General features: G+C 37.6%; 1 protein-coding gene across 1 annotated transcript in view; it reads right to left on the bottom strand.

Annotated features, from left to right (window-relative positions):
* LOC116098358 (killer cell lectin-like receptor subfamily I member 2) overlaps positions 1-12,411 on the bottom strand; it is a 46,691-nt gene that overhangs the window by 1,048 nt on the left and 33,232 nt on the right. The gene's annotated exons all lie outside the window — the stretch shown is intronic.

Genomic DNA, 12,411 nt, shown 5'->3' on the forward strand with positions numbered 1-12,411 from the left:
AGCCTTGGAAAATGCTGGAGAGCCCTCTCTATGTTCTCACTAAGGATAATAGTAAATCATCATGAGCATGTGTCCTATGATCTCCAGAACATTCAGTCTGATCTTCATGGACAGTGTTCCCGGTGCCACCAGTTAGAAAGAGACAGAAATGCAGGAATGTGTGACTTACCAGCTCTGCTTTGCAGTCTATGATCATAAGATGAGAGTTCAGTTCCTCACAGGCAGACTGACTCTCTCCCCAGGTTTTAGTTCCACGAAAAACATGATAGAAATGGTTTCCAAAAGCAATCCAGTCACACGAACAAAGATCACAGGAGAAGTCTAGGAAATGCACATGTCTGAAATGGGTGTCAGCACTTGAATGACTCTTTATTAGTATGACTACTAGGTTTTTGTGTGATTCATGACTCCTACATAAAGAGAAAATTTTCCTAAGTGCCTTTGCTGGTGCTCAGGTTGATGGGACGTGCAAGGATGCTCAGCCAGTCTCCTGCTCATGAACGATTCTTCAGTTCCAAGAATGTATAAAACTGGTGAGTAATTTTTATACAATTTTTATTTGACATCAATACTGTCCCATGCCCATGAACTATTATTCTCTAGTCTTTAGAAGGTATAAAACTGATGAGTAATTTTTACATAATTTTTATTTCATATCAATTAGTGATTTCAAATTATTGGTTTAATTTTTTTCTATGTAAAAACCAATATAAATTTCTTCTTGTGAAAAAAGCAAGATTAAATATGACACTTGTCATAATGATATTGGCATATCTAAGTTGTTAAATGACATATTATTAGATGAATATAACAATAGGTCTTGAAATGATTTTAAATCTGCAGTTACTTTTTAAAATAACATCTGAGTACATAAAATTAAAATACATAAGTAGATTTAAGTTACTGTTATTAATAAGTAATTATTTAATAAATATACTCTGAAATTTTCATTTGTGTAATATTTATAATTATCCAAGGTTAAGGTATTTATATTTTCTCTCCTAAAAATGAGGGCATTTACTTGTCTGTCTCTCATTTCACAGTTTATTGTGATAACAGATGAATGCTAAAAAGTATAAAAGCATATATTTATAAAGTATAAATTCTGTTTCTTAATTTTGTTAGTTTATTGAAATAGTCTTGCTATTTAAAAATTATTATGGCTAATATATTTCTAGGAAAGTGAATACAAATTAAAAAAGCCAATGATTTCTAAGATAGTAAAAGTTAAGTCTCTCATTTTAAACTTATGCCTACTGTAAAGATACATATTGACTATTTTAATGTATACTTATACTTTGAAATATGAAAAGGAACATTTTAATAGAATCATAGATTAAATGTGTACATCTCAATTAGACCAAGTATACATGTCTTATTTTCTTTTTTTTTCAATTTAAAAAATTTCCTACATTAGACACAGTGTTAGTTTTTCAGGTTTGAAATGATACATCATTAAAACAAATTCATATAACTGGGCAGTGGTGGTGCTTGCCTTTAATCCCAGCAACTTGGAAGGCAGAGGCAAGGGGGATTTCTGAGTTCGAGGTCAGCCTGATCTACAGAGTGAGTTCCAGGACAGCCAGGCTATACAGAGACACCCTGTCTGGAAAAAGAAAATCATGTGCAATTGCTAGTTGCCTTATACACTGTAGGTATATCACAGTTCTTATTGCAAAGGGAAAAAGAAACAAGTTATTATACATAGATTCAGGTGATACTGAATACTATATGTCAGTTCACAAGCAGTTCTAGGAATTATTAGTACCCTCTAAAGGTTCACAAGGTAGATGAATGGATTTTAAGTCAGAGAAATGGACAATGAAGACTATAAAATCAACTGAAGAGATCCCTACATGATTTGGTTCTGGATTTGAAACATTCTAACTCTGCGGAACCATAATATTTCAAATACTTTATTTCATTTCTTAGAATGTTTCACATAAACATTTTTTATTTATTTATTTAACTTAGTTTACCAGAAGTTTCCATGTGAATTTGTAGTTTGACATCTCTTATGGCTGATTTATTTGTATCCTTTACCTGTATTTTCATTTTACACAGTTTTTTTTCCCCAAATTTTCTTCCATTTAACTCTGACCCACTCACATGCATTTATTTTCCATGCAGCCTTTAACTATTCTCAATATTTGTTGCTCTTTGTGGATAACCAGCAGAGCATTTTTACTTCTGTGTCCCACTAGTCTTATTTTGCCTTTCATTACTCTGATAAACACCATGATCAAAACCAACTTGGGTAGGAAAAGGTTTATTTGGCTCTCAGGTTAAAGGCCATTGGTCAAGGAAGGAAAGGCAGGAACTCAAGACAGGAACCTGGAGGCAGGAACTGAAAGAAGAGGCCATGGAGGAAAGATGTTTACTGGTTTACTTCCAGGCACATGGACAGTTATCTTTCTTATGCCATCAGGCCATCTACTTAAGAATGACACTACATTAGAGGAGCTGGACACAATTAAACCATTTAGCAATTAAGAAGATGCCTCACAGAGAGGCCAACAGGTCAATCTAATGGAGGCTGATTCTAAGTTGTGATTCCCTCTTTACTGGTATCTCTAGGTTTGTTTCATGTTGACAGAACTGAACTGAACCAGTCCTCCATATGTCCTTGAGTCCCCTCACTGACTTAGATGCTAGTCTCACTTAACTGAAGTTTTACATAGTTTTCCTCCAGCTCAATTATTTCAAGGAGTGAGTCAAAGATCAGGTTTACATTTTGTCAGTTTCAAAACATCTAAGGCAAAGGGAAGCTGAGCTTCATTTTTAAATACAGAGATGTCTGACCTGTGGATGGTTAGCAGCAGGTCTGGCTCCCAGGTCCTCCCAGCAGCCTCTGCTCCCCTCGGTTAGGTCAGTTTGGCTTGTACCCATTGACATCAATGTTCCCTATGCAACTATCATAGTAAAGGAATAAGGAGTAAAAGGAAAAACAAAATAAAGAGAATAAAGGAAGAAGATTGCAGAAATACTAGTAAGGAAAGTGGCAAGGCACATTTCTAGAAAACATTTAAATGAACTTGAGGCCATCTCAGTTAAGGAGAACTTATGTCTATAGGCTAGCCAACTACCTGTGATTAGAGAGCTCATGAACCTTAGAGCAGAACCTATTACTGCCATGTTCTTAACCCTGTATAATTTCAATCTGTGTTGTAAATGCTTACCCTTACACCCACATTCTTGTAGCAGATAGAGACTGTCAGAGTTATACAACTGAACAAACTGCAGAGACCAAGTAATTGATTGTGTGGTTTCCCACAAAATCTGATATATCTACAATGTATTCACTATACCTAAGGCCCAGGGAAATTTGCAGAAGAATGGCCATAAAGATTGTACGAGGCAGAGGACCAGAACATCTGGTGTAACATACTGTCCTCTAATCTAACAAACAAGCTGTGCCCATGAAATCTCAAAAATTTGGTTGCCTAAACAAGACCCATATAAGAATAACAGCAATGAACATGTGAGCATGGATGTTGGAACTTTACAAGTCCCTACCCCTGTATGAAGAGAGAGAGGAACTCAGTGGCTGCAGAGAGAGGGGAGGAGAGTCAGTCTTTACTGAGGATGAACCCATGATACATTATTCAAACTCAAATGATCAGAGTTAAACACATATACATAGAAGTAGCATGATGTAACAATAGCAGTTAAAGAAGAGATATGAGTTTGAAGGGAGTTGAGGAACACAGAGAAGTTGGAAGAGGGAAACGGAGGAATGAAGATGATATAAATACAGTAGTCATGTATAAAATTCTCAAAAGTATAATAAAAGAGACATTCATCAAAAACTCTTTTAAAGCAATAGAGTCTGATGAACAAGATTATTCAGTGTTTGAAAGCACTAATACCTAACAGAGTTATAAAATACTAAAGAGGACAAGCTTCAGGAATGAGGCATAACAAAAGGCTGGTGTGCATGTTTAAAAATGCATTTTTCCATATTTTTATCCCCTATATACATCCATTACCTTTATCTTTAAGAAAAAAAAAGACAAAGTTTACATCTTCCATGAGCTGAGATAAGCAGCTTTAAGATGTTAAGAATGTTGGAGAAAGTGAAAGACAGACATGAAAAGTAGAGCCAGGTTACAGCATAGATACCTAAGTGTCCTTTGGTAACTGCCCCATTCTAGGGAATTGTGCTCTAGAACAACATCAGACACATCTATATTCCCTGAGCAAAAATAACTGAAACCTCCTCTCCAAATGCTCCAATTTCTAGAAAGTCATGGTCATGGAGTGATAGTTATGGGGGTGGGGATGTGGCTCACAACAAAATAGGCACCTCTGTAGCCTTCAACAATACAGAGGCAACAATAAATATCATGAACACAGTAACCATTGATATAGTACTTACAAATGTAGGCTACTGTATCCCTTACTGAAGACTAAACCCTGAATCTATAGCAAAGGGAAAGACTGATGCAGTGTACATATAACACAGTAATAGGGCAACAGAAATCTCCTGTGATTAAGTACAATACATCCAGGTTTGAACTGAGAACCAAAGATCTTGAAGACAATTAGTACATAGAGACAAACTGGAAGAAGAGTATGGTGAGCCATGCCCATTGTACCTACATTGATGATGACAGGAAAAGATCTTAAACTATCTACAGTGAATAACCTAATGAATGGTGGTGAGAACCCAGGATCTTGAAACATGAAGATAATGGAAAAACTTAGAGGTAGAAAAATTTGAAACCTCTTGGGAGCAAGAGTACCAAATCCTTCCTGGTGTAAGCTGTCTAATGCCTTGACCCAAGGCAAGCATGGGTCAAGTGCATAACACTAAATTATATACATAAATTATATATATACATATATATAATTATTAAATATCTATACATGTATAATTATATGTACATATTAGAGTGGATTACAGGTTGTGGTCCAGTTTTCCACAATGACTTTCTGCCAAAAGAAAGTTCAAGAATGCAGTAGTTGTTCAATCCAAAAGGGTAAGTGTGTCAATTGCTCTTCTGTATACATAGGAATATTGAAGAAGTAGGCTCTAATGCCAATGAAGGAATGGACTTGCTAATGAGAATACAACCAAACATGCAAAGAGCAAAAGCCCCCTTCTTTCATGTCCATGATAGAGGCTACCACCAGAAGTCATGACCAGATTAAAGGTGTATAATCCCATCTCAAAATATCTGGATTAGAGTTGTGTCCTCCTACTTCAAGTGATTTAATTAAGGAAAAATCCTCAGAGGTATAACTAGCTGCTTGAGTTTTAGTTAATTCTAGAGGACATAGCCATCACACTTGTCGATCATCAGCCCAGTAAAATCTGTTATGATCAAATATTTAGAAATATCTGCATACAGTCATTTGCATCCATGGCTTCCTTTCCCTTTGTTCACATGTGCAGTTGTAGGATTCCTAGAATGTATACCAGGATTGCTTTCTGATTACAGGCTCATCATGCTCTGTACTGGGAATATGCACACATAAGTATATGTTTCCTAGGATTATTTTTTATTTCACTGATCTTTATTTTCAAATAACAGTAACATGAGCAATTCATATTTGCTAGTCTACCTATTTGGATAACATGTTCTTCTAATAAGCATAAAACAATGAAGATAAACACATACGGTTGTAATCTCTGGGAATTTTACTTTTCAGATTCTGTTTTCTTAGTTTTAAGCAATATGAGTTCTTTTCTCATAAGGGTCTGAATGAACAACACTGTTTCTGGCTGTAATGATTGATTGAAGTTTGTGGAAATAGGAAGATCATTTGTTACAGTAATAAAAAGTCTTGGAATTGAACTCTACAGAGTAAACAATCACCAACATCATCAGAGTTAACACTCACCAATGTCCTCAGAATTAATTCTCACTCACATCCTGAGAGTTAACACTCACTCACATCCTGAGAGTTAACACTCACTCACATCCTCAGAGCTAGCACACAGTCACATCCTGAGAGTTAACACACACTCACATCATGAAAGTTAACACACACTCACATCCTCAGAGCTAACACACACTTACATCCTGAGAGTTAACACACACTCACATCCTGAGAGTTAATACTCACCACCCTCCTTAGGACACAGAAATGGCTGAAGTGAGGTTTGTCTGCTTTTCTCTTGACTAGAAAATACTAGGGCATAATTTATGGCAAGAATTAGTAGTGTTTGAACTATAATCATGTGGAAGCTGCGAAATGCAGTCAAGCTTATCATCACATTACTGAAAGCACAATTGCTACTTCAATGAAGTAGTTGCATAACTGCTTACATTTCGGAAGCAAGATCCCAATGGTTGTCATCAGCACCACACACAAGGCTCCAAGCATGCCGGTTACCACTCTCCATATTGTTGATTTGGGGCCTGAAAAGAAAAAGAAACAGTAACAGTGACTGAGTTTCTAACTTCCAAGAAGGTAGTGAAGGACCATCCTGTCTCCATCTTAGGTTTAAAAGCCATCCTGTAGTAAAGAGAAATTAGGTTCATTCCTGTTTACCATTAAACCTCTGTTTCCTCAGGACTTGGCTGTATCTCACCTGTAACCTCAACTGTAAATGATTCTGTAACTGCCTGTTCCAGGAATGGCAATTCTGTCTTTATTTCAAAAAGTTGTTTATACCTATCTTGCAACCGTAACATTGTTTCAAAAGGTGATATGACCTCTGATGGCTACCTTGTTATGGCTCCCTGTTGTTATGATTTCCTTGTTATGTCCACATTGTAACCATATCTTTGTTTCAGGGGACCTTTAGGACTAATGTGTATGCTTTTCTTATGCTCCTCTAATACCATCTATTTTCCCTGCCAAATCCTCCACTTAGAGGCCCTCTACCGTTAAGCTATAAAACCCTTATTTTTCTCACATCCAATGTGATCTCTCAAACTCTTACTTAGGGGGAGGCAACCTGGTTACATGAATACATAAGCTTGTTGTAATTAATTTGGTCATGAGGATTTGAATTGGTGGTCTTGCCCTGCCATCTTTAGAATCAGCATTAGCAGTTCCCCAGATTAGGACCCTAACCCAAATTCAGAAGCCAGACCCTTCCCTCTTGTCCTCCAGGACTTTAGAATTTCTCCAAAAGGGATATTCACCCAGAGGCACACCTTCAGTTCATCAGACTTTCTGAACAAATGGCAGCACGAAAAAGGAGAAGAACAAACATCATTCTTCCTTCCTTCCTTCCTTCCTTCCTTCCTTCCTTCCTTCCTTCCTTCCTTTCTTTCTTTCTTCTTTTTTTTTTTTTCAGAGACCTCCTTTGGTAAATCATGGAAGCTTTTACGTTTTTAAAACTTATTTTATTTATATTCCACTCATTGTCCCCCTCCCCAAAATTTTGATTTTTTTCTGTGATATTTGGTTTCTGGTCCTGTTCTGGTTCCATGAGATCCCAATCTTGGGTCATAGGGGGTTTGATGAGGCTTAACGTTCTTCCATCCAGGGCAAAGGGAGATCTCCAAAGGTCCACTGGCTATTTCTGATTAATTAGGAATTCAGCCAGAGCCGTCAGTTCCTTTTCTAACTGACTTTGAGACCCTAACAGTTCTCTAGTGATTCTGGGGTCCCAGAAGATTGGAGGGGCCAGGCATCTGAGTATCCACTGGTAGAGTTTCAATGCCTAGGCTGTACAACAGAGCCAAGGAACCATAAAAACATCCCCTAACACTGGGTCCTAGCCCATGGTTTGGAAAAACTGAACCCGTAAGGATGCCAGGCATACCTGGAGCAGAGATGGACCTCAGGAAGGCCAAGCCTAACTGAATTAGGGAAATCTGTCACTTAAGAAGCCTCCAGTGGGTACCTGGCATGCGAGTTGTAGAGGGAGGCAACTGAAAAAACTCCTATTTGCTAAGAAATTTACTGTAGTCAGACCAGTTAACCTCTGAATGGCCCCAATTGCATCATTGTCTCTGTTAGTAATTTTCTCTGTGTTTTGCTTGTCTGCATGCATTCCACCTGGGGTGAGTTCTATATATTGGTTTTATTTTCACCCTGTCCATTTCTTGTGTGTGTTTCTTTGCCAGGTACAGGTGGAAATTGGAGCCAAACTAAGCTCTACCTGCATCCACTCCCATGCTGTCTAGCTGGGATAATGTGGACATATTCCAGCATGCTATCCTGTATGTACCCTTTTGGATTCGCTGGTTCTAGACCTAACCCCCCCATTGCATTGCCATTGCTTCTTTGGCAGCCAACACTCAGAATTCCTCATTTCTGAGCTTTTTGGTCACTGGATTCAGGGAGGATTCAAATGCCTTTTGGGTATGGGTAACATTGAAATATTGTTTTATGCTATTCTGCTATATTGAGAAGCTGGCTCTGGAGTTGTAAAGTGTCTATCGTATCTCAAGAGAGCCACCCCACTTTGTGGCAGGAAAAGATCAAGCCAGGGCAGTTAACAAAATTAAAACATTGGTGTCATTTTGCTGTCTAAAACTTGTGCTAAGATATAAATCTTTCTCAAGATTTATAAGACTGTTAAACATTCTGTACCTCAGGAGTTATGAGTTTATTGGATATGGTTAAAAATCTGTAGCACTTATAGAAAAAGTTGACTTGAAACTTATAACACAGGGTTAATAATTACAAGGGTACATAAGCAATCTTAAAACATAGATCTAGTCCATGAATATGTATAGTTCTGTGCAAATATTCAAAAGTGTTAAATTTGCTTTTTAACTACCATAGTTCTGCTTCTGACTGTTCTGTTACATGAAATATATCAACCCAAAACATGTTTTTTTATGCTTAAAGACTCGCCCTGAGAAAGGCTCAAGGCTTCATCGAAATCCCAAACACACAGCATAGTCACTGGCCAAGTAAGTTAGGGCCACAACTACAAAACACCAGAAACTGGAATATTTCTATCTTTTGATGCAGCAAGAAATGACCTAAGCAGTTTGACAAAGAGCCTATAGAGTGTCTCTCCTTAATTAAAGTCTATTCAGGCTAACAGAGGCTGGGTTAAGAATGTATGTCTAGGACTGGAGAGATGGCTCGGTGATTAAGATCACTGACTGCTCTTCCAAAGGTCCTGAGTTCAATTCCTGTCAACCACATGGTGACTCACAACCATCTGTAATGGAATCTGATGCCCTCTTCTGGTGTGTCTGAAGACAGCAACAATGTACTCACATAAAATAAATAAATCTTTTTTTTTTTTTAAAGAATTTATGTCTAGTCTCTTTGCTACTTTTGCTAAGCTTTCATTATTTTGAGAAACTGAGTTACACTAGAAACTATGATAGTACTACAGAACAATAGTGGTAAAAACTGCATGGTATTTGTACAGAAAGAGTTGATCAATGCAATCAAATCAAAGGCGCAGAATTAAACCCACACAAAGGACACTTTTTTTTTGATAAAGAAGTCAAAACCATACAGTGAAAAAAAGAAAGCATCTTTAGCAAGTGGTGTGGTATTACTGGATGTCTATGTGCAGAAGAATAAAAATAGATGCAAATTTAAAATTTAAGTCCACATGAATCAAGGAGCTCAACATAAAACCAGATACACTAAATCTTATAGATTAGAAAGTGGGAAATAGTCTTGAACACATTGGTACAGGAGAATTTTCCTGAACAGAAGACAAAAGGCTCAGGAGCTAAGACCAACAATTGATAAATGGGACCTCATGAAACTGCAAAGCTTCTGTAAGGCTAAGGACGCTCTCAGTAAGACAATACAGCAGCACAGATATTAGGAAACTATCTTACCAACTCTTCATCTGACAGAGAGCTAATATCCAAAGTTTATAAAGAACTCGAGAAGTTAAACACCAACAACCCAGACAACCCAGCTAAAAAATGGGACACAGAGCTAAGCAGGGAACGCTCAACAGAGGAATCCAGAATGCCTGAGAAGCACTTAAATACATTTTCAAAGGCCTTAGTCACCAGGAAAATGCAAATCAAAACAACTCTGAGGTTCCTTCTTACATCTGTCAGTATTTCTAAGATCAAAAACTCCAATGATAGGATGTGTTAAAGAGGATTTGCAGCAAAGGGAATGCTCTGCCACTGCTGGTGGGAGTGAAACTTGTATAACCACTTTGGAAATCAATTTGGCCATTTTTCAGAAAACATGGTAATAGTTCTCTCAAGACGCCAACTTTGCCACTTCAGGGCATGTACCTAAAGATGCTCCACTATCCCACAGAGACACCTGCTCAGCTATGTTCATAGTAGTAGCATTTGTAAATAGTCAGAAAATGAAAATAACCTACATGTCTCTTAGCTAAAGAATGGATGAAAATGTGGTACATATACATAATGAAATACTATCCAGCTATTATAAATAAAGATATAATGAATTTTTCAGATAAATGAATGCAACTTAAAAATATCATCCTGAGTGAGGTAACTGAGTCCCAAAAGGACATGCACAGTATGTATTCACTTATAAGTGTATGTTAGCCATAGAATAGAGGATGCTCATGCTGTACTCCATAGACCCAATGGGGCTGGATAGGAAGGAATCTCACTTAGAAGGGGGAATAGAATGGTCATGCAAATCAGATGGAGGGAGGTAACTGGGTAGAAGAGGGGATTGGGAGGGGAGTGATGGGTTCAGGGTTGAGTTTGCAGAAGGGCAGGGGGATGGCTGGATGGCCATGTGAATGAATGGAAATCTGAAACTGATAAGTAGGTAGAGGTAGATGATATCTTTAGAATGAGATAGAGATCTGGAATAAGGACAGCACCTAAGAATCAACCTTAACTGTGACTCAAAACCCTGAAGATATGAACCTAGGGTGGCTAGGTTGGAACCCTAGAAGGAGTAAAAGGGATACCAAACCACCCACAAAACTTTTGACCCACAATTTTTCCTATCTACAAGAAATTCGGAGACATGGGATGGAACAAAGAGTTAGTGAAGCACCAACCAATATAAGACCCATCCCATGGAAAGGCACCAATCCCTGACACTATTAATGATATTCTGTTATGCCTGTAGATAGAAATATAACACAGCTGTCCTCTGAGAGTCTCAACTCACCAGCTGACCCAGACAGATTCAGACACCCACAGCCAAACAGTGAATAGAGCTTGGGACTATTGTAGAAGAACAGAAAGATAGGAACTCCACAGGAAGACCAACAGAATCACCTAATCTTGAAGTCCTTGGGACTCTCAGATAGTGAACCACTAACCAAAGAACAGACAAAGAGTGGACCTAGGTCTCCCCACACCTAAGTATCAGCTTTCTCTTCATATGGGTCCAGAACAAAAGGAATGGGGATTGTGCCCAAAGCTGTTGCCTGTATGTGGGATATATTCTTCTAGCTGGCTTGACTTTTCTAGCCTCAGTGGGAGAGGAAGTGCCTAGCCTTGTAGAAACTTGAAGTGCCTTGGTTGGGTGATAACCAGGGTGTCCCTGATATGCTCAGAGGAAAAGAGGAGGGGTGATGGGGAAAGTATTGTGGGAGGGGATGACTAGGAGTGAGGGATAATGAGCGGAATATAAAGTGAGTAAGTAAAAAAATAAAATAAAAAGAGGTTAATAGAAAACGTCAAACAAACAAATGATATTCTGTAATGGTGCACTATGAAAGGTCTAGGAAAGTAAAGTTGTTGGTTTCCATATGGACTGTGTTTATGATTTAAAGTTTTATTTTGATACCAAAAACGCTTCAATTCAAGAACTATAATTTTTAAAGATAAACTTAATAAGAATAAACTATAGAATATGAATCTTGTAAAAGCTACTAACTTGTAAACTGTTAAAGATAATGAAGGCCTACAGATGAATAGCCATCTTATAAATTATCATATTCCTTACAAATGTAATTTCTTTACAAGGACCAGCTTTACTTAGCTTTCTGTATGTTTCAAGAACCTAGAACAAGTGACAGTAAGCCAGGGAATTTTATTTGAAATCAAGTATACTTAGTAGACAGCACTCAAAACATTTCTGAGGTCTGCTAAAGATGGCATTTAAAATGTTTAATGGAAAAAGCTTACTATGACAGACAGAGATCACCATTTCTAGAGTCAACAGTAAGATTTTCAAAGCAGACAGATGAGACTTAATGACTCCACCAAGGTTGTGGTAATATTAACTACTGGGCTACACAGCTTATGCTTGCCTGCTGTTGGGGCCTGCACAGATGGTGGACAATGTTGGGTTGACTCTTCTATTCTGCTCCATGAAAATGAGGTCAGTATTTACCAGTTTAGCATTAGCTGTCGATTCATTGTTTCACATATTAAAAACCAGGCCTTATTTTCTAGAGATATTAGGTTACCTGATGAAAAAAGTAAACTCACAGACAGGTTTACTTTACTGACAGGGTTCATTAAAGGATAAGGAACTTGCTTTGTAAAGACTGTTCTTAGCAATCAACCCCTTATACATAATATATCTAATGATGAGAAATTGTATAAGAGAGTTTAAAGTTTATAA

The sequence above is a fragment of the Mastomys coucha genome, unplaced genomic scaffold (assembly GCF_008632895.1).
Source record: "Mastomys coucha isolate ucsf_1 unplaced genomic scaffold, UCSF_Mcou_1 pScaffold20, whole genome shotgun sequence".
Classification (NCBI taxonomy): Eukaryota; Metazoa; Chordata; class Mammalia; order Rodentia; family Muridae; genus Mastomys; species Mastomys coucha.